Below are 26,079 nucleotides of genomic sequence, written 5' to 3'. Positions count from 1 at the left end.
TGTCATGCTAATTTGACACTCCTTAAAGGGATAGTTCATCCAAAAAGTGCAATTGTCTCATTATTTGATCCCCCTTTACTTGTCTCAAACCATTATTGGGATATTTCTTCTGTTAAAGACAAAAGAAGATACTTAGAAAAAATATGGAAACCTGTAACCATAGACTTCCATATTATTTGTGTTTTCTGTTGTGGAAGTCAATGATTGCAGGTTTTCTTCTTCCATCAAAATATCTTTTTTTTGTTGTTTAACAGAAGTAATAAACCCTTAAAGGTTTGGAACACTTGAGGGTAAATTAATAGTGAGTAAATATAAATTTTTGTGTGAATCATCCCTTTAAGTGCTAAAATGACAGTTTCATATTTCTACTACATTCAACGTAGCAGTCCTGTGTGTTTAGTCATGGTTTATGAGGACCAAGTATGTCTATTTTATGTAAGTTAGCAGCAAGCTATTGTTATATCAAATATGTGTGTTTACTCATAGTTTATGAGGACATGATTGGTTATGGAAGACTTGAAGCTTTCAGTAAGTGAATGTCATGTTTTCTTCATCTTTCTTTGCTTCTCTCTTTCGGTACCTCCATGAGCCCGTCGCTTGGACAAACACAAACAGAGTTGTTTTCTACAGAGGTTTGTTAATTCTTTTGTCAAGCTATTTTGACACTCCTTAAAGGCATAGTTCACCCAAAAATGAACATTTACTCACTATTAATTTACCCTCAAGTGTTTCAAACCTTTATGGGTTTCTTTTTTTCTGTTTAATAAAACAAATGAGATACTTTGAAAAAAGATGGAAACATGTATCCATTGACTTACATAATAGAAAACACAAATAATATGAAAGTCAATGGTTACAGGTTTCCATCGTTTTTCAAAGTATCTTCTTTTGTGTTTAACAGAAAAAAGAAACCCTTAAAGGTTTGGAACACTTGAGGGTAAATTAATAGTGAGTAAATGTTAATTTTTGTGTGAATCATCCCTTTAAGTGCTAAAATGACAGTTACATATTTCTGCTAAATGCAGTGTAGCAGTCCTGTGTGATTAGTCATGGTTTATGAGGACCAAGTATGTCTATTAGATGTGACTTAGCAGTAGGATATTGTTTTAATAAATCTGTGTGTTTACTCATGTTTTATGAGGACTCAGTATGTGTAGGTTTACATGGTGCTAGCAGTAGACTATTATAACATGTGTTTCTTCATGGTTTATGAGGGCATTTTTTGTTATGCGAGACTTCAAACAGTTAGTAAACAAATGTTACATTTTCTTTATCTTTGTTTCTCTCTTTCAGTACCTCTATGAGCTCGTCACTTTGACAAACACAGAGTTGTCTTCTACAGAGGTTTGTTAATTATTTTGTCAAACTATTTTGACACTTTTTAAAAGGATAGTTCTCCCAAAAAGTACAATTGTGTCATCATTTGCTCACCCATTAATTGTCTCAAACCTTTTTGGGGTTATTTATTCTGTTAAAGACAAAAGAAAATACTTACAAATAATATGGGAGTGAATGATTACAGGTTTCCATCTTTTCTTGTTTTCTACCATGAAAGTCAATGATTGCAGATTTTCTTCCACCAAATGTCTTGTTTTTGTTTTTTATCAGAAGAAATAAACACGTAAAGGTTTGGAACCCTTGAGGGTAAATTGTTAGTGAGTAAATGTTCGTTTTTGGGTGAATCATCCCTTTAAGTGCTAAAATAACAGTTTCATATTTCTGCTAAATGCAGTGTAGCAGTCCTGTGTGTTTTGTCATGGTTTATGAGGACCAAGTATGTCTATTGGATGTGACTTAGCAGTAGGATATTGTTTTAATAAATCTGTGTGTTTACTCATGGTTTATGAGGACACTGTATGTAGAATGCAATGTTAGCAGTAGACTATTGTTTACGTGTGTGTTTCTTCATGGTTTATGAGGACATGATTGGTTAAACGAGACTTAAAGCTTTCAGTAAGCGAATCTCATGTTTTCTTCATCTTTCTTTACTTTTCTCTTTCAGCACCTCCATAAGCCAGTCGCTTTGACAAACACAAACAAAGCTGTCTTCTACAGAGGTTTGTTAATTATTTTGTCATGCTATTTTGATACTTCTTGAAAGGATAGTTTTACCCAAAAATGAACATTTACTCACTATTAGTTTACCCTCAAGTGTTCCAAACCTTTATGGTTTTCTTTTTTCTGTTTAACAAAACAAATAAGATACTTTGAAATAAGATAGAAACCTGTAACCATTGACTTCCATAGTAGTAAAAAACAAGTAATATAAAAGTCAATGGTTACAGGTTTCCATCGTTTTTCAAAGTATGTTTTGTTTTTAAAAAAAGAAATAAACCCTTAAAGGTTTGGAACACTCGAGGGTAAATTAATAGTGAGTAAATGTTAATTTTTAGGTGAACCATCCCTTTAAGTGCTAAAATGACAGTTTCCTATTTCTGCTAAATGCAGGTTAGCAGTCCTGTGTGTTTAGTCATGGTTTATGAGGACCAAGTATGTCTATTAGATGTGACTTAGCAGTAGACTATTGTTTTATTAAATCTGTGTGTTTCTTCATGGTTCATAAGCACACAGTATGTGTAGGTTGACATAGTGCTAGCAGTAGACAATTATAACGTGTGTTTCTTCGTTATTTGTAAGGGCATGATTTGTTATGCGTGACTTAAAGTAATTTAACAATGTTAAAAAAATCTTATCTTTGCTTCTCTTTTTCAGTACCTCCCTGAGCCCGTCACTTTGACCAACACAGAGTTGTCTTCTACAGAGGTTTGTTTATTCTTTTGTCATGTTATTTTGACACTCCTTAAAGGGATAGTTCACCCAACAGTACAATTGTGTCCTCATTTGCCTACCCTTTACTTGTTTCTTTATTTGTTCTGTTAAAGACAAAACAAAATACTTTTAAAAAGATGTAAACCTGTAATTCATAGTAAGTAAATGTTCATTTTTGGGTGAACCATCCCTTTAAGTGCTAAAATGACAGTTTCTTAATTAGACTAAATGCAGTGTAGCAATCCTGTGTGTTTAGTCATGGTTTATGAGGACATGATTGGTTTTGTGAGACTTAAAGCTTTCAGTAAGCGAATGTCATGTTTCCTTCATCTTTCTTTGCTTCTCTCTTTCAGTACCTCCATGACCCAGTCACTTTGTCAAACACAAACAAAGCTGTCTTCTACAGAGGTTAGTTAATTCTTTTGTAATGCTATTTTGACACTCCTTAAAGGGATAGTTCACCCAAACAGTACAATTGTGTCATCATTTGCTCACCCTTTACTTGTTTTAAATCTTTATGGGTTTATTTTTTCTGTTGAACACAAAAGAAGATACTTTGAAAAAAGATGGAAACTTGTAACCATTGACTTCCATATTATTTGTGTTTTCTATTATGGAAGTCATTAGCCCCTTTCACACAGTGATACCGGTAAATATCTGGAAAATTTCCGGAAAGACTTTACCGGTATATTCAAAAAAGCGCTGTTCACACAGGCGAGGACGTTACGGAAATTTTCCGGAAAAGAGCATTCACACATCCATTCCAAAATACCGGTAAATTCTGACAACATTCACCACAAATGAGCTTTAAACGGCTGCGCTTGTATTTGTAAACATTTGACTAAATTACAAACTCTGTGGATGATCAATATTGTGAACAACTTTCGCAGGATCACTTTCGCATGTCGAGATGTTCATAATATGTGCATGTGCAAAGCTTGAAGGTAAACAAACAACGGCTTATCATAAGCATCTCATCGATGATTATTTACACAGTTATCATTAAGAAGAACATATAAACGTGATCTGACTAACTTCTAGCAGCTAAATGTGTCTGGAAAAATATTCAAAGGCTTTTATCCTCACAAACCGCGCGGACGTAAATGCGTCTGACTGTTGTGATTGGCTAAAGCAGACGTCTCACGTCAGCACGTTCTAGACGTGCACGCGCTTATTACGGGAATCTTCCTTTTGCATTCACACAGCGCAGCATTCCGGCACATTGCCGGTAATGTTACAACTTCTCTTTCCGGAAAATAGCAAGAACGAATTTACCGGTATTTTCAAAAAGGACCTGTTCACACATACAACCTTTCCGGAAAATTGCTGGCAATTTTCCGGAATGGTCTGTAAGTGTGAAAGGGGCTATTGATTGCAGGTTTTCTTCTTCCATCATAATATCTTGTTTTTGTTGTTTATCAGAAGAAATAAGCACATAAAAGTTTGGAACACTTGAGGGTAAATTCATAGTGAGTAAATGTTCATTTTTGAGTGAACCATCCCTTTAAATGCTAAAATTACAGTTTCCTTTTTCAGCTAAATGCAATGTAGCGGTCCTGTGTGTTTAGTCATGGTTTATGAAGACACAGTATGTCTATTTAATGTGACTTAGCAGTAGGATGTTGTTTTATGGAAACTGCGTGTTTCTTCATGGTTTATGAGGACACAGTATGTGTAGTTTTACATGGTGCTAGCAGTAGACTATTATAACGTGTGTTTCTTCATGGTTTATGAGGGCATGGTTTGTTGTGCAAAACTTAAAACAGTAAGTAAACGAATGGTAAATTTTCTTTATCTTTGCTTCTCTCTTTCAGTACCTTCATGAGTCCGTCACTTTGACAAACACAAACAGAGTTGTCTTCTACAGAGGTTTGTTAATTCTTTTGTAATGCTATTTTGACACTCCCTAAATGGATAGTTCACCCAAACGGTACAAATGTGTCATTATTTGCTTACATTTTACTTGTTTCAAACCATTTTGGGTTATTTCTTCTGTTAAAGACAAAAGAAAGTACTTTAAAAAAGATGTAAACCTGTAACCATAGACTTCCATAGTAGAAAACACAAATAATATGAAAGTCAATATTCATTGGTTTTCAAAGTATCTTTTGTGTTTAATAGAAGAAATAAACCCATAAAGGTTTGGAACACTTGAGGGTAAATTAATAGAGTAAATGTTAATTTTTGGATGAACTATCCCTTTAAGTGCTAAAATAACAGTTTCCTATCTCTGCTAAATGCAGTGTAGCAGTCCTGCGTGTTTAGTCATGGTTTATAAGGACCAAGTATGTCTATTAGATGTGACTTAGCAGTAGACTATTGTTTTATTAAATCTGTGTATTTCTTCAGGGTTTATGAGGACATGATTGGTTATGCGAGCCTTAAAGCTTTCAGTAGTTTTCTTCATCTTTCTTTGCTTCTCGCTTTTAGTACCTATATGAGCCTGTCACTTTGACAAACACAAAGACTTGTCTTCTACAGAGGTTTTTGTAATTGTTTTGTCAAGCTATTTTGGTACTTTAAACCAATCATGTCCTCATAAACCATGAAGAAGCACACATTATAAAACAACAGTCTTCTGTTAACATTGTAAAACTACACATACTGTGTCCTCATAAACCATGAAGAAACACAGATTTAATAAAAAAAACATTGTACTGCTAAGTCACATCCAATAGTCATACTTGGTCCTCATAAACCATGACTAAACACACAGGACTGCTACACTGCATTTAGCAGAAATAGGAAACTGTAATTTTAGCACTTAAAGGGATGATTCACCCAAAAATTAACATTTACTCGCCATTAATTTACCCTCAAGTGTTCCAAACCTTTATGGGTTTCTTTTTTTCTGTTTGACAAAACAAATAAGATACTTTGAAAAAAGATGGATACCTCTAACCATTGACTTTCATATTATTTTTGATTTCTATTATGGAAGTCATTGATTGCAGGTTTTCTTCTTCTGTCAAAATATCTAGTTTGTTTGTAGGTTTGGAACACTTGAGGGTAAATTAATAGTGAGTAAATGTTCATTTTTGGGTGATCAATCTCTCTGAGTGTTAAAATGACAGTTTCCTATTTTTACTAAATGCAATTTAGCAGTCCTGTGTGTTTAGTCAGGGTTTATGAGGACCAAGTATGTCTATTGGATGTGAGTTAGCAACAGGCTATTGTTTTATTAAATCTGTGTGTTTACTCATGGTTTATGAGGACACAGTATGTGTAAGTTTACATAGTGCTAGCAGTTGACTTATAACTTGTTTCTTCATGGTTTATAAGGGCATGGTTTGTTATGTGTGACTTAAAAAGTCCCTTCAAGTGCTAAAATTACAGTTTCCTATTTCTGCTAAATGCAGTGTAGCAGTCCTGTGTGTTTAGTCATGGTTTACGAGGACCAAGTATGTCTATTGAATGTGACTTAGCAGTAGACTATTGTTTTATTAAATCTGTGTGTTTCTTCATGGTTCATGAGGACACAGTATGTGTAGGTTTACAATGTTACCAGTAGACTTATTTCATAACGTTTGTTTCTTCATGGTTTATGAGGACATGATTGGTTTTGTGAGACTTAAAGCTTTCAGTAAGCGAATGTCATGTTTTCTTCATCTTTCTTTACTTCTCTCCTTCAGCACCTCCATAAGCCAGTCGCTTTGTCAAACACAAACAGAGTTGTCTTCTACAGATGTTTGTTAATTATTTTGTCAAGCTATTTTGACGCTCCTTAAAGGGCTAGTTCACCCAAAAGTACAATTGTGTCATCATTTGCTCACCATTTGCTTGTTTTAAATCTTTATGGGTTTATTTTTTCTGTTAAACACAAAAGAAGATACTTTGAAATAAGGTGGAAACCTGTAACCATTGACTTCCATATTTTTTGTGTTTTCTATTGTGGAAGTCAATGATTGCAGGTTTTCTTCTTCAATCAAAATATCTTGTTTTGTTTTTTATCAGAAGAAATAAACCCTTAAAGGTTTGGAACACTTGAGGGTAAATTCATAGTAAGGAAATGTTCATTTTTGGGTGAACCATCACTTTAAGTGCTAAAATGACAGTTTCCTATTTTTACTAAATGCAGTTTAGCAGTCCTTTGAGTTTAGTCATGGTTTAATAGGACCAAGTATGTCTATTGGATGTGACTTACCAGCAGGCTATTGTTTTATTAAATCTGTGTGTTTCTTCATGGTTTATAAGGACATGATTGGTTTGCGAGACATAAAGCTTTCATTAAGCCAATGACATGTCTTCTTAATCTTTCTGTGCTTCTTTCTTTCAGTATCTCAATGAGCTCGTCACTTTGACAAACACAAACAGAGCTGTCTTCTACAGAGGTTTGTTAATTTTTTGTCAAGCTATTTTGACAGTCGTTAAAGGGATAGTTTACCCAAAAATGACAATTGTTTCATCATTTGCTCATCCTTTACTTGTTTTAAACCTTATGGGTTTAATTCTTCTGTTAAAGACAAAAGAAAATACTTTTAAAAAAAAAGATGGAAACCTGTAACCATAGATTTCCATAATAGAAAATACCAATAATATGAAAGTCAATGGTTACAGGTTTTCATCAGTTTTCAAAGTATCTTTCGTGTTTAACAGAAGAAATAAACCCATAAAAGTTTGGAACACTTGAGGGTAAATTAATAGTAAGTAAATGTTAATTTTTGGGTGAACCATCACTTTAAGTGCAAAAATGACAGTTTCCTATTTTTACTAAATGCAGGTTAGCAGTCCTGTATGTTTAGTCATGGTTTATGAGAACTAAGTATGTCTATTGGATGTGACTTAGCAGTAGGTTGTTGTTTTATTAAATCTGTGTGTTTCTTCATGGTATATGAGGACACAGTATGTGTAGGTTTACAATGGTTTACATAGTGCTAGCAGTAGACTATTATAACATGTTTCTTCATGGTTTATGAGGGCAGAGTAAAGGAGTACACCCAAAAACGACAATTGTGTCATCATTTGCTCACCCTTTACTTGTTTTAAATCTTTATGGGTTTATTTTTCTGTTAAACACAAAAGAAGATGGAAACCTGTAACCATTGACTTTCATATTTTTTGTGTTTTCTATTATGAAAGTCAATGATTGCAGGTTTTCTTCTTCCATCAAAATATCTTGTTTTTGTTGTTTATCAGAAGAAATAAACCCTTAAAGGGTTGGAATGCTTTGGGGTATATTAATAGCAAGTACATTTTCATTTTTGGATGAACCATCCTTTTAAGTGCTAAAGTAACAGTTTCCTATTTCTGCTAAATGCAGTGTAGCAGTCCTGTGTGTTTATTCATGGTTTATGAGGACCAAGTATGTCTATTGGATGTGACTTAGCAGTAGACTATTGTTTTATTAAATCTGTGTGTTTCTTCATGGTTTATGAGGACACAGTATGTGTAGGTTTACAATGTTACCAGTAGACTGTTATTTTATAACGTGTGTGTTTCTTCATGGTTTATGAGGACATGATTGGTTTTGCAAGACTTAAAGCTTTCAGTAAGTGAATTTCATGTTTTCTTCATCTTTCTTTACTTCTCTCTTTCAGCACCTCTATAAGTCAGTCACTTTGACAAACACAAACAGAGCTGTCTTCTACAGAGGTTTGTTAATTCTTTTGTAATGCTATTTTGACACTCCTTAAAAGGATAGTTCACCCAAAAATGACAATTTTGTCATCATTTGCTCATCCTTCACTTCCTTCAATCTGTGTTTCTTCATGGTTTATGAGGACACAGTATGTGTAGGTTTACATGGTGCTAGCAGTAGACTATTATAACATGTGTTTCTTCATGGTTTATGAGGGCATGGTTTGTTATGCGAGACTTTAAAAGTAAGTAAACGAATGTTGAATTTTCTTTATCTTTGCTTTTCTGTTTCAGTACCTCCATGAGCCAGTCGCTTTGACCAACACAGAGTTGTTTTTTACAGAGGTTTGTTAATTCTTTTGTCAAGAATTAACAAACCTCTGTAGAAAACAACTCTGTGACTGGCTCATACCCAAAAATGACAAATGTGTCATCATTTGCACACCCTTTATGGGTTTATTTTTTCTGTTAAACACAAAAGAAGATGGAAGATGAAAACCTGTACTCATTGACTTCCATATTTTTGGTGTTTTTATTTTGGAAGTCAATGATTGCAGGTTTTCTTCTTCCATCAAAATACCTTGTTTTTCGTTTAACAGAAAAAATAAACTTGTAAAGTAGAAAAGTCCAATAGTAGGAAAAATAATAACATGGAAGTCAATGAGTGCACGTTTTAATTTATTAAGAAAATAAACTAATAATAATTTAAATAATTAAATAATTTAAATAAGTGAATAATAATGTCTCTCTCACTTTCTCCCTTCAGGAAATAACAGGTGAATCTTGACAGAAATCCAGGAAGCCAGACAGTGATGGTGGTGATGGTAAGAATTTCTGTCAATAACAATGCAGGAAGAAACTAAGTAACTAAAATTACTTTAAAAATAATGTGCATTTTAGGCCTTTTTTATTTTAAGCAAATTTTAAGCATGATCTAAAGGGTTGAGTTTATTTTCTTAATGAGTTATAGGTGTATTTTGAGAATAAACCAATCAGAGTCTCATCTCCCATTCCCTTTAATAGCCTTGCATCGTGCCATAAGCGCATTTGCTATTTACATGACGTAAAGTAAGTTTAAGTGGAAAAACTGAGCATTTCACAAGCAAACAGTTAACAGTTATTTTTAACAGAAAACTGTTAAACAGAGCATCTACCGCGCGAGAATGAGAGATAAATGATCTACTTTCACTTTCGCTCTTGGTGGATAGGAAAATCTTTACGCACAGACATCAGTTAGCCTAATAATAATAATTAGTTGCGTTTGTTAAGCGCAAGTATTTGTTTCAAAACTATTTCTAAATGCAGTTCTAATTTTCAGCAAATGAATAAATGAACAATAATAACTAAGTGTTGTCATAAACCTGAGTTATATCCTAAAAAACATGTTGCCCGCATATGGTCTAAAACCTGCAGGTGGGCAAATCTAAGCTTTTTTTTTAATAAAACAAATATAAATATGGATATAATAATTAATACTGCTAATAATAACATACAAAAGCAAATTGTTATGAATAAAAACTATTGCGTCGTAGAGAGATAAACAGTGTTTGTTATTTTAAAGTGATAGGACTAAGATGGTCAATAAATAAGCTTTTTATTTACCTATTAATTCACAGTTTTAATTTACATTTTGTTGATTATATTTTACTCTTATTTTTACCTATTAAAAATCTTATTTTTTTCTTATTATTACTCTTATTTTACTTTTATTATATTTATATTTTACTATTATGTTATTTTGTCTCAATTACTGTACATTAATAGCAAATTAATATTTAAGTAGGCCTAATTATTTATTTAAAAACATTACCAGCGAAATACTAAGAAACGGTCTGGCGCTATTTTTATATACAGGCCTATCATAATTTTAAAGAAAGCTGCAAGGTGTGCTACATTATTTTAAATTATTTTTTCTGTCTGTTACTTGAAGTTCAGTGCGTGTGCCTGTGCGCTGAGAGACAAGGCAATATTGACAAAATATTAAATTTTGTTTTTTATATTGCATTGCATTAATTTGCAGAGATGTTTTATAGTTTATACAGGCCTAAAATAAACGCTTTGGTACAGAGTTATTATTTTAAAACAAACCTGTGTTTGTAATGATAGATGTAGGTGTCACAAAATACTTTTTAAATCAGTGTTTTTATTAATATGATTATTATTTATTGTGAACAACACTTAATAAATACTGAAATGTCCTTAATACACACCTTATTTTTTTATCAATTACAGTGCTTCCCGCTAGGGCTGCTCTATTATGGGAAAAATCATAATCACGATTTTTTTGGTCATTATTTTAATCACAATTATTCAAAATGATTATCAGTTCAAGTCAAAATTATTAGGGCTCCTGTGAAATTATTATTATTATTTTTTATAAATATTTCCCAAATGATGTTTAACAGATTCAGGAATTTTTCACAGTATTTCCTATAATATTTTTTCCTTTGGAGGAAGTCTTATTTGTTTTATTTCAGCTAAAATAAAAGCAGGTTTAAATATTTTGAAATCTATTTTATGGTCAATATTAATAGCTCCCTTAAGCAAAATAGTTTTTGATGGTCAGCAGAAGAAATTACTGGTATACAATGACTTGCCCAATTATCCTAATTAAGCCTTTGAATCGTACTTTAATCTGAATGCTTGTATTTTGAAAAATATCTAGTAAAATATGTGCTGTCATCATAACAAAGATGAATGAAATCAGTTATAAAAAATTAGTTATTAAAACTATTATGTTTAGAAATGGGTTAAAAAAAATCTTCTTTCCATTAATCAGAAATTGGGGGGGAAAGTAGGGCTAATAATTTAGATTTCAACTGTATTCATTTATTTTCCTCCCTGCAAAGGAAAGGGAAATATGTACAATAGAATAAAAATATGAAACAAACTGTGCTTTAAGCATCTTCACTGTAAAAAAAAAAAACTTTGATTATAGCTACTAAAGTCCTTCAGACAAGAACAGTGAGGGATTGTCTTCTTTTGTTGTTTGATTAATGGTAAAAACAGTCGGCAGCAGGAATATCACGCACTTTCACTTTAAGAGCAGTACGGTTCTGATTTATGGTTTCTCTTTCACATGTCTTTTGATTCTCAACTAGTTTGTTTATTACTTAAATGAGAGTTAATATGAATAATCACTGAACATCGCGTTTTGATACCTATTTGACCATTAAAATGCTCACATTAAGATAACTTTAGATGTGTGTGCTTTGCTCTGAGCACACAGTGTGCGAATATGTGTGTGCCGCATACACAAACCATGCGGTCTCATTCATGCTTTTAAAACATGAATGATTCGAATGTACATCAATGAATGATGCACATGCCGTGCTGCAAAATTACAATGCATGCTTTTAGTAATATTCACGTGAAACTGAGCTTTGCAGAGCAACAAATGTGTACAACTGAAAAGAGGACGATATATGATGCAACAATCGTTTTATCTCGATTAATGATTTTCATATTCGTTTGAAGCCATAATCAAAATCGAATTTTCGATTAATTGCATAGCCCTACTTCCCGTATGTTTATAATATACTTGCGAAGGTAGCAGGCCCGGCGCCAGGATATCATAACTGAGGAGGCATTTTAATCCCATGACTAATTTCGGTCCCTCTTGTTCCTTTCATTTAGGCTATTTATTCACATTAATTATTACTTTGCATTACTGCCTAAGTTACTGACTCAAGGCAGTAATATACTTTTTTATAGTAATAATGATATGCAGTTTTGCTATTATTGATTTTATACCATTTATCAACGCAGACAGATCATGGTTCATTGCCAAACGAGTGCTTTATATCAAATTTTATTATCCTTATATGGGCCTATAATAGGCCTATAAAGGTTTAAAGTTTTAGGTAAAGACGTCAAACTATGCCCATACATGCAAGCCAATCCACGGTTAGACTATTCTATAACCGGTAAATAAATATAGTAAAATCAGCATTACTGAATCACGCTTCACAAAACCTTAACCAACCAAAATCAGTGTTAGGAAAAAGTTAAATGTTACAATCAAATGTCATTAAAAAAATTTTATTAAGTTACATTTTAAGGCATTAGTACGGAGACTCGGAAGGGACGTGATGGTGAAGAAAAAAATTGGGTGGAAGAAAAAAAAACTGAGTGGGAGAAAAAAAAAGGATGGTAGAAAAAAAAACAGTGATAGGAATATATATATATATATATTTTTAAGTTTTTGTTCCCTCACAAAGATGTTTTGCGTTATCCACACTTCCTGTTCACTTCATACCTGTCAACCCTCCTGTATTTTACCATTCTATCCCTCTATCATACTATTGTTAAGTATTTTCCCATATTTCTCATATATTTTTATTTTTGAAAGCATTCTGAAACAAATATAAAAATGTCTGCATTTACTTTCTTTCCATTAAAAGCTGTGGGTTGATCATCGCCCTTCATATGCAACCTCTGAATCAGGGAATGATAAACTGATCCCAGATCAACTTCTGTACATGCCATTTAAAGAGGAGCTAAAGTGCAGGATTCAGATCTGTGTTTAAACAGACAAATATACTTAACAATATGTAAACATGTTCGTCCTGTGTGTTTTATTTTAAACACAACTCATTTTCTCTTAAATGAGCACAAACAGTTACTTAAGTAATGGAATACTTTCATTATAGATCTGTGCATTCTTAAATTGACACCTCTGATATGAAATATAAGAAAATGAGAGATTCATTTGCTGCTCATCACTTGTTTGATAACAGAGGTGTCGCTTTAAATGGTGTGTATAGAAGCTGATCTGGGATCAGTTTATCATACCTAGCACATCCGTATACATGCATTCGCTAATTCACAGGTTGCATATGAAGAGCGATGATCGACCCACAGCTTTAATGGAAAGAAAGAGAAATATGGGAGAATCACAGCAAAAACGGAAGGCTTGGGAGAATCCTGGTAAAACAGGAGGGTTGACATGTATGAAGTGAACAGGAAGTGTTTGTGGAAAAACAGTTTTGCGAGAACGCAAAACATCTGCGAGGGAACGCAAAAACTTCCAAAAGAGGATTTTTAAATAAAAATATAGTCAAGGTAAAATGTTCAAAAACTAGGTCTGAGTCACTCCTTTTCTTCCGCCGTCTCATTAACACGCCTTTATTAAATTACAATAATTAACAAATTGCACAAACAAACAGTAATATTTAAGAGTAAACTAATGAGCTATTTAAAAGTACACTTTAAAGAAAACCACATTTATAAGAGAGACTGTGCCTTAAAGCATATACTGCTCTGTCACACTGCTTTTATTTATTATTTTAGGTTTGTTTATGAATGAATTATTTAAGTTAAATATTTCATGTATGTGGTTTAATATTTAATTGGTCATTAAATCAAATGAAGAAGCTAGCTACTTAATTTTTTGACACTTCAACCGATCAATAAACAAAGAAATGAACAACCACAGATTATTTTATTCTCTCTGTAAAGTATTTAGATACTTAGACTATACTAAATAATTAGACTATTCTATATAGTTTTTAACATTGTTTGGGCTCAGTTGGGATTATTTGTTAATGAACTGCCACTCATCTTTCCATTAAACATTTTGATATTAAAATTATGTTTTAACTTTATGTCTCCAAGATTGCATTGTAATTTTCTAAGTTAAACTAAACTAGTTAAACTAGACAATTAAAATATGCTGTAAAAAAGTTTAGGTTGATAACTATTTTATTTTGGCTGGAAATGATTTACTGCTGGTTTTATCTGACCAGAGAACAACACAATGTTGGAATTGACGTAGTAGCATTGTGTAAAGTGCGATATGAGACAGCATATTTAATCCTTGCACTATTTTAAGTGAATGCATATGTATTCCACCGACTCCAAAATTAGGAGTTAAGAGTCTCATCCAAAAAACCCAGAACCGAACATCCCTAATCGACGCCCCATTGATGTTTCTTTGAACATCAGGTGCCATTATTAACTGTTTATCAAGTTAAATTTCAAACTGAACCTATAAATGTTTTTGATTAATTCAAAGTATAGCCCAGACTATTTTTTTCCTTTTCAAAAGCAGAAGCAGTATAGCCTAAACAGGACAGTTTTACAAATGTACAGATAAGCATTTTTATAACTGAACATCACAAAAGGCCTACAAGAATTTTCAGTCCATTTTTATATACAGGCCTATTATAATTTTAAAGAAAACTGCTAGGTGGGCTATATTATTTTAAATCTAGCCTATATTATTTTTATTAATTTCCTCTGTATCTGTCACTTGCGATTCAATGCACATGTGCTGAACGAGACGAGAAATAAGGCAATATTGACCATTTTTTATAGGCCACTATAGTATATAATAGTTTGTTTTTACATATAGTATTGCATTAATTTGCATTGACGTTTTGTAGTTTGTAGAGGCCTAAAATGAATGCCTCGATTTGGAGTTATTTAAAACATAATCCTGCGTTTTTAACATTCTTTAAACCAATGTTTTTTATTATTATTATTTAATGTGAATAACTTTTAATTAAAAATTGTAATGTATTTATTACACCACCTTATTGGGAAAAAAAAACGATCAATTACAGTGCTTCCCGCAGGTTTGAAATATAGGACTTGCAGCATTGAAACACCATTTACCCACATCACATAGTTAACTATGCGACAGACAAAACTTAATTGCATTTTTAATAATAATTGTATTTATTATGACACTTTTTCTTTTAATGGGTTAAAGTAAAAAAAAAAAAAAAAGAATGTTACAAAAGAAAGAAATGCTTTATGCTATTTAGGAGCAATGTGCAGCCACTGACAGGTAAAATTCGCTTTTCTCTCACAAGTTAAAAAAGCAAATTAGGCTTGCCACGATAGACGGTGTTGACGGTGATACCGGTTTTAAGACGCAACACCGGTGACATCACGTTTTTACCGTGACACCGTCCTCACATTTGTTTTTTCTAAGTATTCGTTTTATTTATTTATTTTTTTATTAAATATTTATTTTAATTAAATGGAAAATAGAATTCGTAATAATTTACTTAAGGCCAGAGCATGCTTTATAATTAAAATCTGAACATAGTAATGCGTCATATTTCATTTATCACGTGAGAATAAATATGCAAGGCATACTCTCATTTTAAAAATCACGCGACCATCATCTCACAGTGTTTAATAATAAATATCTTATTTTTATTATAACAAGAATGATGTAGCAATGCCGCGCCATCGACAAGCCAACTGCAGAGAAACAAAGCAATCATCACGGCAACTGAAGTGAGCACTTTTTCCGAAGTTCAGCTCTTCTTTTTTGCACTTTATGCATTTCATGTAAAAAAATAAAAGATGAATATGCCTACAAGAATGTAACCTGTGTGCGCGCGTCTTTTATCACTGAGGCCGCTGTCTTTAAAAACCGAAAGTTGCTTCATCTGTCTGGAAATATTTCGGCTTTTAATAAATGAAAAGTTAATTTAGGTGAGCCAATATTAAAAATTGCTATAAAGTAACTGTGAAGTGCGGCAACACATCGAATCTGAGGTCTGATCTCATCTCTCTCTCGCTATCATTCAGACATCGAAACGCCACACAGGTCAAGTCGCAAAACTGAGGCTGGTACCAGCTGACAGGTAGAACAGCTGAAGCCTTTGCGAAATCTTTCAAAATACAGCGCTGAAATTAACAGGCACAAATATCTTTGAGCCAGAAAGTCACGCCTTATCTGTCAAAACGCAATTCGAGCCAATAGGAGTTGTGTAGCCTATTAATTATATTAATTCTAATAAAATGAAAACCAAATTAAACTATTCATTGCATTTTTCGATTGATAAAAATATACGTAAACGAAAAAAAATCAAACGGTGGCTAGTTTGTATTAATGTGTCTTAAAATTAATAAAAATATGCTCAGCCTATTTAAGCTTCACGGTTATATGCTGCGAAGCATGTTACTGAACTACAATATCTCCGAGGGAGACTATATAACTCGATAGACAACATTACCTTGAGGGATTTTAAAAACAAAAGGTGTTTTAAAAAAGGAACAACACGCCAATCGGCAACAAATAAAACATCTTGCCAGGGTATGCTGTGTGTAATCCGCCACTGACAGTGACATAAGACACCTGCGCCTGTCAACTGTGCTTGTAAGAGAGCTCAAAGCTTGTATGGATATAACCAAAAAAAGCAAGATCATATAGTTATAAATATTCCATAACAATACTTATCGAAATATTTATACATTTACATGTTGATTATTTTTTTAGCCTGTTAAATAAAATTACTTTTATTTAGCCTGTCTTTAGATTTTTTACACAATGTTTAATTTCTTAACATTTCTTTCTTTTTTATTTAAAGTTTATATATAAAATGAGTGCTAGCTTGTTTAGTTGTGATCATTATGCAAGGATCATATTTCATATTCGGTTTATTCTTCACTAGCCTATAAATTCGTTAATAAGGCTATTTTATAAACGGATTGTTCATAAGGACTAAGCTATTAATATATAATGCAATAGGCTAAATAATACATTAAGAAATAGAGTGGAGGAACTAGGAACTATGACGTCACTTTGTAGGCTAAACGGCTGCTAGCATAAAACTGGTTCCCTCGTGAAAATCCCTATAGGATTTTCCCATAGGGTTTTCGAAGATTGCGAATAATACGCTCTGTGTTCAAACACTGTTCATTACACTTACACGTTTTGTTCAGCCGGATAATTGTCACACGAAAATATAACATTGAGCACTTTTGGATCTTAAATGCAAACGCAAGACTTAAAAAGCTAACATAAGGCTATAAACGGACTACAGCGCCCTCGGGGCGCTCGTCAGTGACGTCAGCCCCACCCTACTACAGACGACTTATCAAGCTTATTTTTAGAAATAACGTCCATGACAAAGAGTTAATCTCTCAGTATATTATATTGTAATCCACGCTATATATTATAAACTAATAAATACGCAAACACACATAGACCTTTGTGCCTTTTGGATCGTTTTTACGTGGGAAATACATGTTTTGCTTTGCGGTTGTTCTAAAAGTTTAAAAAATGTGTATAAATGTGCCTATATAGTATTATTATGAGACATATTTAAATAAGTGTATCGCTCGCGTGCACACAGCCCGCTTACCTTAACAGACGACGGCGTGAGGAGGAACAAGTCTATCAAATGCCTGCAGGTTTCATCATCATGGACACAGAATAACATTCAATATTCCTTTTGTGTCACGAAGTACAGCGAAAAACAGCCCAATACAGTCACATCTGCTATACGTTTTATGGAGGAGTGTAAATATTGCAGTTATGACAGAGTTAAATGTGTTGATGAAGAAAAAAAGACGAGAAATCACTTGATCACGTTAAAATGACAGTTAACATGCATGTATTTTTACACATTTATTCACACGTTTGCATTACTGAGAGCAGGAAAGAAACTGAGCAGTATCTTCATATTATCGTTTAATTAAAATGAATGATCAACAAATGAATCTGTCTCGACAGCCTTTACATGTGAAGGAATTATCTACACACAATCTGAATTCTCAATTAGAATAATACAACAAACTATAAAATACTATTCTGAAAATACTTAAATCACAGACTAATCCAAACGCCCAAGCGAGCTGCGCTCCAGACCAGATCAGCTCGATGACGTATAATGCCCCCGACGCAGCCTGTAGTCTCATTTAGCAACTTGATAGCAACCGTCTTTTTAAAGAAGCATAATCGATTTAAAAGTTGAAGAGTGTGCTGTAACTGATGTGTTTTATGTCGTAGAACAAAACGTGAAAGTATATTGAGTTGGTGTTAGCCACGGACCTTATTTGAGCGATTTTACTGAAACCCCATTCAAAAAACCCATTGACTTTGGGACGAGGGAACCGGAAGTGCTAAAATGCTAACTCGCTTCCGGGTTTTTGCATACAAATTGACGTCATAGTTCCTCCACTCTATTGAAGTCAGGTAGGACAACAAAAGACAACCAAACATGTTCCCCCTGTTAGCAAATGTAACCAAAAAGTATCTTTACGTGCAACAAGCTGCTCATCTGAGGGTGTGTTCAGCACGATGGGGAACATAGTAAGCCCCACAAGATCCCATCTTAAGCCAGAGATGGTCAACATATTGGCCAGGATTCCTCGCAAAGAACAAGTAAACCTCACTGTTAATAAATGCCAATTTACAATGTTTTATTTTTTATTTTTTTTTTAAAGACTGTGTCAACCTGTCATTTTTGTAATGTAATTTTGAAAGCTTTTCTTTTATATTTGTTTCTTGTTCATTCGTTTAATCTTATTTAAACTTTGTGCAATTTAATTACTTATCTTGCTATTTTATTTTCTTATTCGTTTTAAAAACATTCTAACATTCATCACATTCGTCCATTCAAACAATTTACGCCGAATTGGCAATTCCCGCAAAACTGAAAGTGAAAGTATTATATGCATTTATAAGCTATTTAAAAGCAGAAAGAAAAGAGGAAACCCCGACCCCCACTATGATACCGGTATTACCGGTGTTGTCACATGTCGATTAACCGGTGGGGAAATTTCCTCATCGTCACAACCTTAATTTGAATGATTTTAGATGTGTATATAAAATAGCCTATGTAAAATATTAACATCATCAAATTAATAAAATAATGACAAATTTGAAATAAATGACAGAAAAGTTAATAAAAACAGACATTCTCTAAAAAATGTAAAAATCGCAATATTAAAATGAGTAGATTTTTTTTAAATAAAATGCGTTGATTAACTATTACTATTGGTGTATATATTTTACAGCCAGTCTAGATCTCATTACGTCCTCTCCCGAGTATATAGCCGAAGTTTTTCTTAGTCGTTTACATTAAAGAATCTATTATTTACTTTTTCTCTCTGTATCGCGGCTGAGTGTGCGCTGTCAGCTGAATATAGGCTTAAATTAAATCTAAAAAGCAACTAGCCTGCGAGCTAATATTTGTTTTTGTTTTTTTTCGCATAACAGCCAATTTCAACCGCGAGGAGATACCAACAGCTTGATATGCAACATTTTCTAAAATGTTATTTAGCTTGGAATAAAAACAATTCACAAAAAATGATTTAGTGTGTGTGTTTTTTTAAGATTGGATTAGCCTATTTCACAGTGTGTAAACATTAGAAATAATAATTAGGCTAAAATACAGTAGATTACCCCTTCATTCAGATATATGTCGTTGTTTGGGAAACTCTCCCCTGGTCTAGAAGTTTCTCTTGCTTCTTATCTGCTCCACAAGCGCAGCACGCTTCTTCCTCTGGCTCTGCACCAGGGCTGGGTTTCCCAAACAACAACGTAACTCGCGGCAGAAATATCATAGTACAATGTGTCGTTTGGGAAAAGAACGATGTAGTGACGAGTGTGTCCCAAAACCTGTAGTTTCTCTGTCACAGATCTATTGTTTGACCCACATTAGTTATAACGTAAAATGCCCATAATGATGCTCTAAACGAGGTGGTAACAATTTCTTTAGAGAGAGAGAAAAAAAAAAAACATTATTTTATTTGCAAAGTATATTGTTTTACACAATCACACATTTAAAAAAAAAATCTATCATAGTTTTGGTGAAAACATGCACTTATATTCCATATTAATTGAAATATATATAACGGCACATATAAGACCTATATTTGTTTCCTTTACAAATATTATTAAGAATTTCATTTCTAATTTCATATATAAATCATTAATGGTTGTAGGCCTAATTTACAGTAGGCTATTTATTTAGAAATAGAAAAAACTTTTTAATATAATATTAATTATTATTATTATTATTAAAGTAGGATATTGCAAACAATATGCAAAATAAATGCAAACAATATTCCATGACTCCCAATATCAATTGCTACGAGCCTAATATAGAAATTTTAATTAACACGTAGTTCAGTCCATAAGTTGCTGTGAATAGAAACAGCCTATATAAGCCTACATTACCAGAAGTTGGCCTATAGGTAAAAGGTATATAACCGGGGATTTTGTGTCAACCTTGCTTGTGAAATATACTCAAGATATACCCCTGCCCTCATCTCAAACAAAATGTTTGGCTATTAATGAAGCAGCCTGTCTGAGGTGTTAATGGGGCATTGCGCTTTAACCGAAAACAACAACAACCCAAAAGCACTAAATTGGTTACAGGGGTTGCTTCAGAAAATTGCCTAATAATAATAGAAGTAGTAGTAATAATAATAATAATAATAGTAACTACTGGCATGTTTATAACTAAAGTTGTTTTTACTTCGATTGCACCACATGCTCTTAAGGCAAACCGTAGTTAGTAAGGTCATAAGCTCTCCGTAAAGCCATACATAGTTGCATTAAATCACCTAATATCAAATAAAAAGTGTTTCAATCGTTAAACTGATTTAGAATTCTGCAACTAATGCATCTACATATAACTGTTCTTTGAAAATTTGCTGTGAATGCACACAAATTACACAAAGTTATCAAAACATAAAACTTGATTTTTTAAATATTCTACACGTTAAAGAAAAAATAGCAGGGAGAAAAAACCCAGTCATAAAGAAATGTATGTTAACACAAAACATTTCTTGAAACAAAATTAAACTCTTCATTCACAAACCGAAAGAAATGCGAGATTTAGGAAGAAAATAAGGCTGTGAATAGAGGGAGATCATCGCAAGCTCCTCGATGTAAACTAATCTCACCGTCATCTCTTTTCTACCATTATACATGGGGGGAGGCTGCGGTAAATTTTTAGTTGGAACACAGCGTTAGGTTTAAACTGAGTGAAATGCTGCAACACAGAAATATTTAGTAGTGCGTACATTGTAAATTAGTGTCCCTTTAAGTCACAACTAGGCTTCATTTTAACTTACACACTGCTGGTGCAACTGGCCCCATGTAATCAAAAAAGGCTGCATATTAATAAGTGGGTCGCGGGTTATAATCTAAAAGCTATTGCCAGTCAAACACAGCACAGCCATTACAGCAAAATGGAGAGATTTAAATGTACATATTGCACATATGGAATTATCCACTCACTGCATGTCGTCTACCCTGATAAACATGCTAATTGTCTTATTATTATTAATATTATATTGTATGCACTTATGAAATTAAAGTTTATAGAGCCTGGTTTATACTTCTGCGTTATGATCGGCGTAACCCACGGCACATGCAACCCGCGTAGCTGTTTATTTTACTTCTGCGCAATGTCTCTGTTGGTCTGCATTAACACTTTCAAAACGCTAGTTGGCAGTGAGGTGTTAATGTTCCTCTGTGTTGAGTTTCTTCGCTGTTGTTTTGTTTTTTCTAAACGCTTCCTGAACATGCAAGTGACTCAAACTCGCTCATTTTGAGGCTGGAACCGGCGGACGTGGAACAACTTTAACTATGAGATAAACACAAAACAAAACTTTCTATCCAGAGCTCCTTCATGGGACTCCACACGTGTAAACAATCGCTCTATTGGGCTCGCACCACTCGCACGGCTCTTGGTCCCGCCCCCAGACTTGTCAGCGCTGCCAAGCCGACCAATCACGACCATCAAACAAATCACGACCTTGCGCTCTGTGTCGTTGCGACTTGTAGTTACATTTTTTGAGAGGTGCACATCATCGACGCCGACGGCCAATAAACAATGCTTAAACATTAAAATGTGCTTTTAGAAACTTAAAATATTTATGTTTCTAATATTTAATTATACATTTGCTGTGTTTAATATAGGGGATAGAATAGCATACAGTATATAAAAAAAAATTTTTTTGTCCTTTATACCAAAATAGGCCGGCTATAAGAGGAGGCGCTCTATTAAACAAGCAGAAACAGCACAGACTGTTCACTCTGCATGCATGTGAAAGAAATGAACAGAGAAAAATAAACAGACGATAAATAATAGGCGACTCACCTTACGTGCCGATATGCCCATTTATTTAATTCATAACTGCCACTAATAGCTATGCAAAAGGGAACCTATTTTGAGTGTTTGGCATGTAGTGACAGATTTTCAAATATTTGTAACCTGGCCTATAATAAATAATAATAATTATTGATAAAGCAAGTTATACTGCAATCAGGTGATGTGTTTCATTGACTCGATAACCTTAATATTTTGTAGTGTGTGCTGTGACGCGATTTTCATTTCTTGCAATGTGCGCACGTTTAAGATTTGAGGTAATAACATCGCCATGATAGTCAAAGAAATGTAAACATTCTTTTTACCCCAACACAATTTAATAGGGCGCTATAAAGGCTAAACAACTTCATTCTTATATTTGTTTAATTTTTGCAGCCTGGGGCTATACTTCTCACCATCTATTGTATCTTTTCTAAAGCATACAGTATAGTGTAAAAGCATGTTTATTACTAAGAAAAAAGAAAATGTATTTTTTAATTGATCACATCACATAATCTACTGTAGGCTACATTACACATACAGTAAGGGCTGCTCTATTATGGGAAAAATCATAATCACGATTATTTTTGTCATAATTGCAAACAAGATTATTCAAAACGATTTTTCAGCTGAAGTCAAAATTATTAGCGCTCCTGTGAATTTTTTATTTATATTTTTTTAATAAATATTTCCAAAAGGATGTTTAACAAATTCAGGATTTTTTTTACAGTATTTTCTATAATATTTTTTTTCTTCTGGAGGAAGTCTTATTTGTTTTATTTTGGCTAGAATAAAAGCAGGTTTAAATATTTTGAAACCTATTTTAAGGTCAATATTAATGACTTGCCCAATTATCCTAATTAAGCCTTTGAATTGTACTTTAATCTGAATGCTTGTACTTTGAAAAATATATAGTAAAGTATGTGCTGTCATCATAACAAAGATGAATGAAATCAGTTATAAAAAATTAGTTATTAAAACTATTATGTTTAGAAATGGGTTGAAATAAAATCTTCTTTCCATTAAACAGAAATTGGTGGAAAATGGTTGCTAATAATTCAGGAGGGCTAATAATTCGGATTTCAACTGTATATATGCAGTTATTTTCCTCCCTGTAAATGAGCAAAGGGAAATATGTACAATAGAATAAAAATATGAAACAAACTGTGCTTTAAGCTTCTTATAAATGATCACTGAACACAGCATTTTGACACCTATTTGACCATTAAAACGCTCACAGTAAGATAACTTTAGATGTGTGTACTCTGCTCGTCTAGCCTAAGTGCACACACACAGCAGCATGTACAAATCAGATTATGAAAAATGATGAAGAGCATGCTTTTCCTTTTATCCTTTATTTTTAGTTTTTTTTTTTTGTTTTTATTTACACATTTTTTTAAGTGGTGAGGACAATATTCACTGGTTCCCCCCTCCTGTATAATAATTAAATGTTACATTTTTAAGAACTTCACAAATAGCCTAAATAACACTTTTCAGTATCAGTGATAATATAAATAGTAACTAATAATAATAATGATAATAATAAAAAGAAGAACAAAAAATATTAGCCTATTGATAACAATATAAATGAGATGTTGAGGAAAAAACAGCGTAGGCTACTAACTCTCCACTGTTTTTGGTAAATTATTTGACAGAAAAGCTAACATGCTGACACATTGTCTGGATTAAGCAGACCTAGTTGGAGTCGCAATGTTTCCAGCAGCACTCAATACACGTTCAGACTTTCTATCGCAGTGCTTGTAGCGCAAATGCACAAATGCTTTTTCCTATGCTACATTTCTCGTCAATGTCTTCCATTTATCACTTTCTCTTTTGTATCTGGCCATTTTTAAATAGGGCTCTGCGATATCTGGCTGACAAAAAAATCAAAAAATAAATTTTAATTTTTATAATTTTATATATTTTTATTTTATTTTTTGTGCTCATAATATTGACCTTTGCAGTTTTTACCTTTTTATTATTCAGCTAAACTAAAAAACGGAAGACTTTCTCCAGTGGAAAAATATAATAGGGAATATTATGAAATTATTGATTGCCTTTTTTTAAAATTAAGAAAAGTCTTTACATGGAAAGGTCATATCACTTTCAATAGTCCACAATGATTCAAAGCAGCTACTGAAAGTTATACTCGCATATGTTGCTGTTAAATCATGTAGTTGTGTGATGTATAACCATGGTGTAAGTGCACACCTAAGGATTAACCTTTTTTCCAAGAAAGAGACTTTTAAACGATATTGATGAACAGTTGATATGATCTATTAAAAGTCAGTGATGCTAACAGTTAATCATCTTGTTTGCTTTCAGGCTCTAGCACTGGCAGAACAACCTACATGAGAAGACCATGGACAAAAGCAGACGTGAAGGCTGTAATGAGTTCAAAAGACTGATTATTATTATACACATTTTCATTTTTTTTCCTTGTCACAGAGTGACAATATTTAACCATTTTCAAACCCACTTCTGTTCCATGCCAGTGCTTCACAGTCCATCATCACTCTAGGGTAGTCTCTACATTGCTCTACAGTTTGCCTCTGCTTCTCAACCCATGTCTGCCACTACTCCACAGTCTGGTACTGCTCCACAGTCCAGGTCCACGTCTGCTTCATGAGCCTGGGCAATACCCATCACACAAAAATACATAACCCACAAATGCAGTCCCTCAGACTAAACATTTACAACAGTGTTGAGTAGCAAAAAGACATGTTTTTTGTTTTTTATTTACATGTTTGAAAATGGTCAAATATTGTCACTGTGACAAAAAAGTGAAAATGTGTATGATATTAATTAGTCACATTATAACACATTATATTACTGTCACATTACGAAATTTAGTTTTTAATCTGTTTTGTGTTCATATCATTCTGTATGTATCATTCAATTTGTGGAATCAAACTTTTATGTCTAGTTTTATCTTTTTTTCTTTTTATCTATCTTTTTATCTATTTTTATCCATCTATTTTTTGTTCTTGTCAGAGCGATAATAGTTGATGCATTTCATAATAAAATGTATATACATGTTTAGTTCCCCTGCTGTTTTCCTGGACTTCAAAAGTAAAATAAAAAAAGTTTATTTTTTTATTTCTGTCATTGAGTGGCAATGTTTTGTATTTGACAGTATTCTAGTGCACTACCATGTTGTGTTCTAGTATAAATATTTAAATTTGAAAAAGAATAATCTGTTGAACGACTTAATTAAATTTTAAAATACCATTAGTTTGTTTATAAGCTGTAATCATTCATTCATTCATTTTCTTTTCGGCTTAACCCCTTTATTTATCAGGGGTTTCCACAGTGAAATGAACCACCAACTTATCCAGAATATGTTTTACGTTGCGGTTGTTCTTCCAGCTGCAACCCATCACTGGAAAACATCCATACACACTCATACACACACACTACGGACAATTTAGTGTATTCAATCCCCTGTACCGCTTGTCTTTGGACTGTGGGGGAAACCGGAGCACCTGGAGGAAACCCACTCCAACACAGAGAACATGCAAACTCCACACAGAGTTCACAGAGGGGAACATTTGTGCTCTGGCCAAGTAAAAGAATAAAATAATGAATATGTTATCGTACAGTTGTGCTTCTGGTTGTTCATGGTTGAAGGTTCTTTGCCAATTATGTTCTTTTTTTATCTGAAGTTGCCTTTCAAAATATCTACTGTCCTATAAAATAAGAGCAAAGGCCCTTAAACAATTAACTCTTCATACTTTAATGTTAAAATGCTGTCTTTTTCAGGTTATTGTTCAACAGTACATTAAACAGATTGTTTAACTGATACAACACAATAAGCCTACAGAATTGTTAAATCAAAAGTGTATTTTAAGCAAAATAGTATTTTGTCATTTAAGAAGTGACA

At 33.1% G+C, this 26,079-nt stretch overlaps 1 long non-coding RNA gene across 2 annotated transcripts; it reads left to right on the top strand.

Moving 5' to 3' along the window:
- The first annotated feature begins 1 nt into the window (after window position 1).
- On the top strand, window positions 2–25,234 carry LOC141375775 (uncharacterized). 2 transcript variants are annotated; one of them, XR_012384571.1, is made up of 12 exons: window positions 2–632; window positions 1,294–1,344; window positions 2,003–2,057; window positions 2,713–2,763; window positions 3,123–3,177; window positions 4,584–4,638; window positions 6,402–6,456; window positions 7,046–7,100; window positions 8,307–8,361; window positions 9,113–9,170; window positions 24,522–24,583; window positions 24,692–25,234. It is a non-coding gene; the product is annotated as an uncharacterized lncRNA (long non-coding RNA). The 2 variants fall into 2 exon arrangements; XR_012384572.1 differs by lacking the exon at window positions 6,402–6,456.
- Window positions 25,235–26,079: the final 845 nt, after the last annotated feature.

This window comes from Danio rerio, chromosome 8 (assembly GCF_049306965.1).
Source record: "Danio rerio strain Tuebingen ecotype United States chromosome 8, GRCz12tu, whole genome shotgun sequence".
Taxonomy (NCBI): domain Eukaryota; kingdom Metazoa; phylum Chordata; class Actinopteri; order Cypriniformes; family Danionidae; genus Danio; species Danio rerio.
This window is presented reverse-complemented; position numbering and strand designations above follow the sequence as displayed.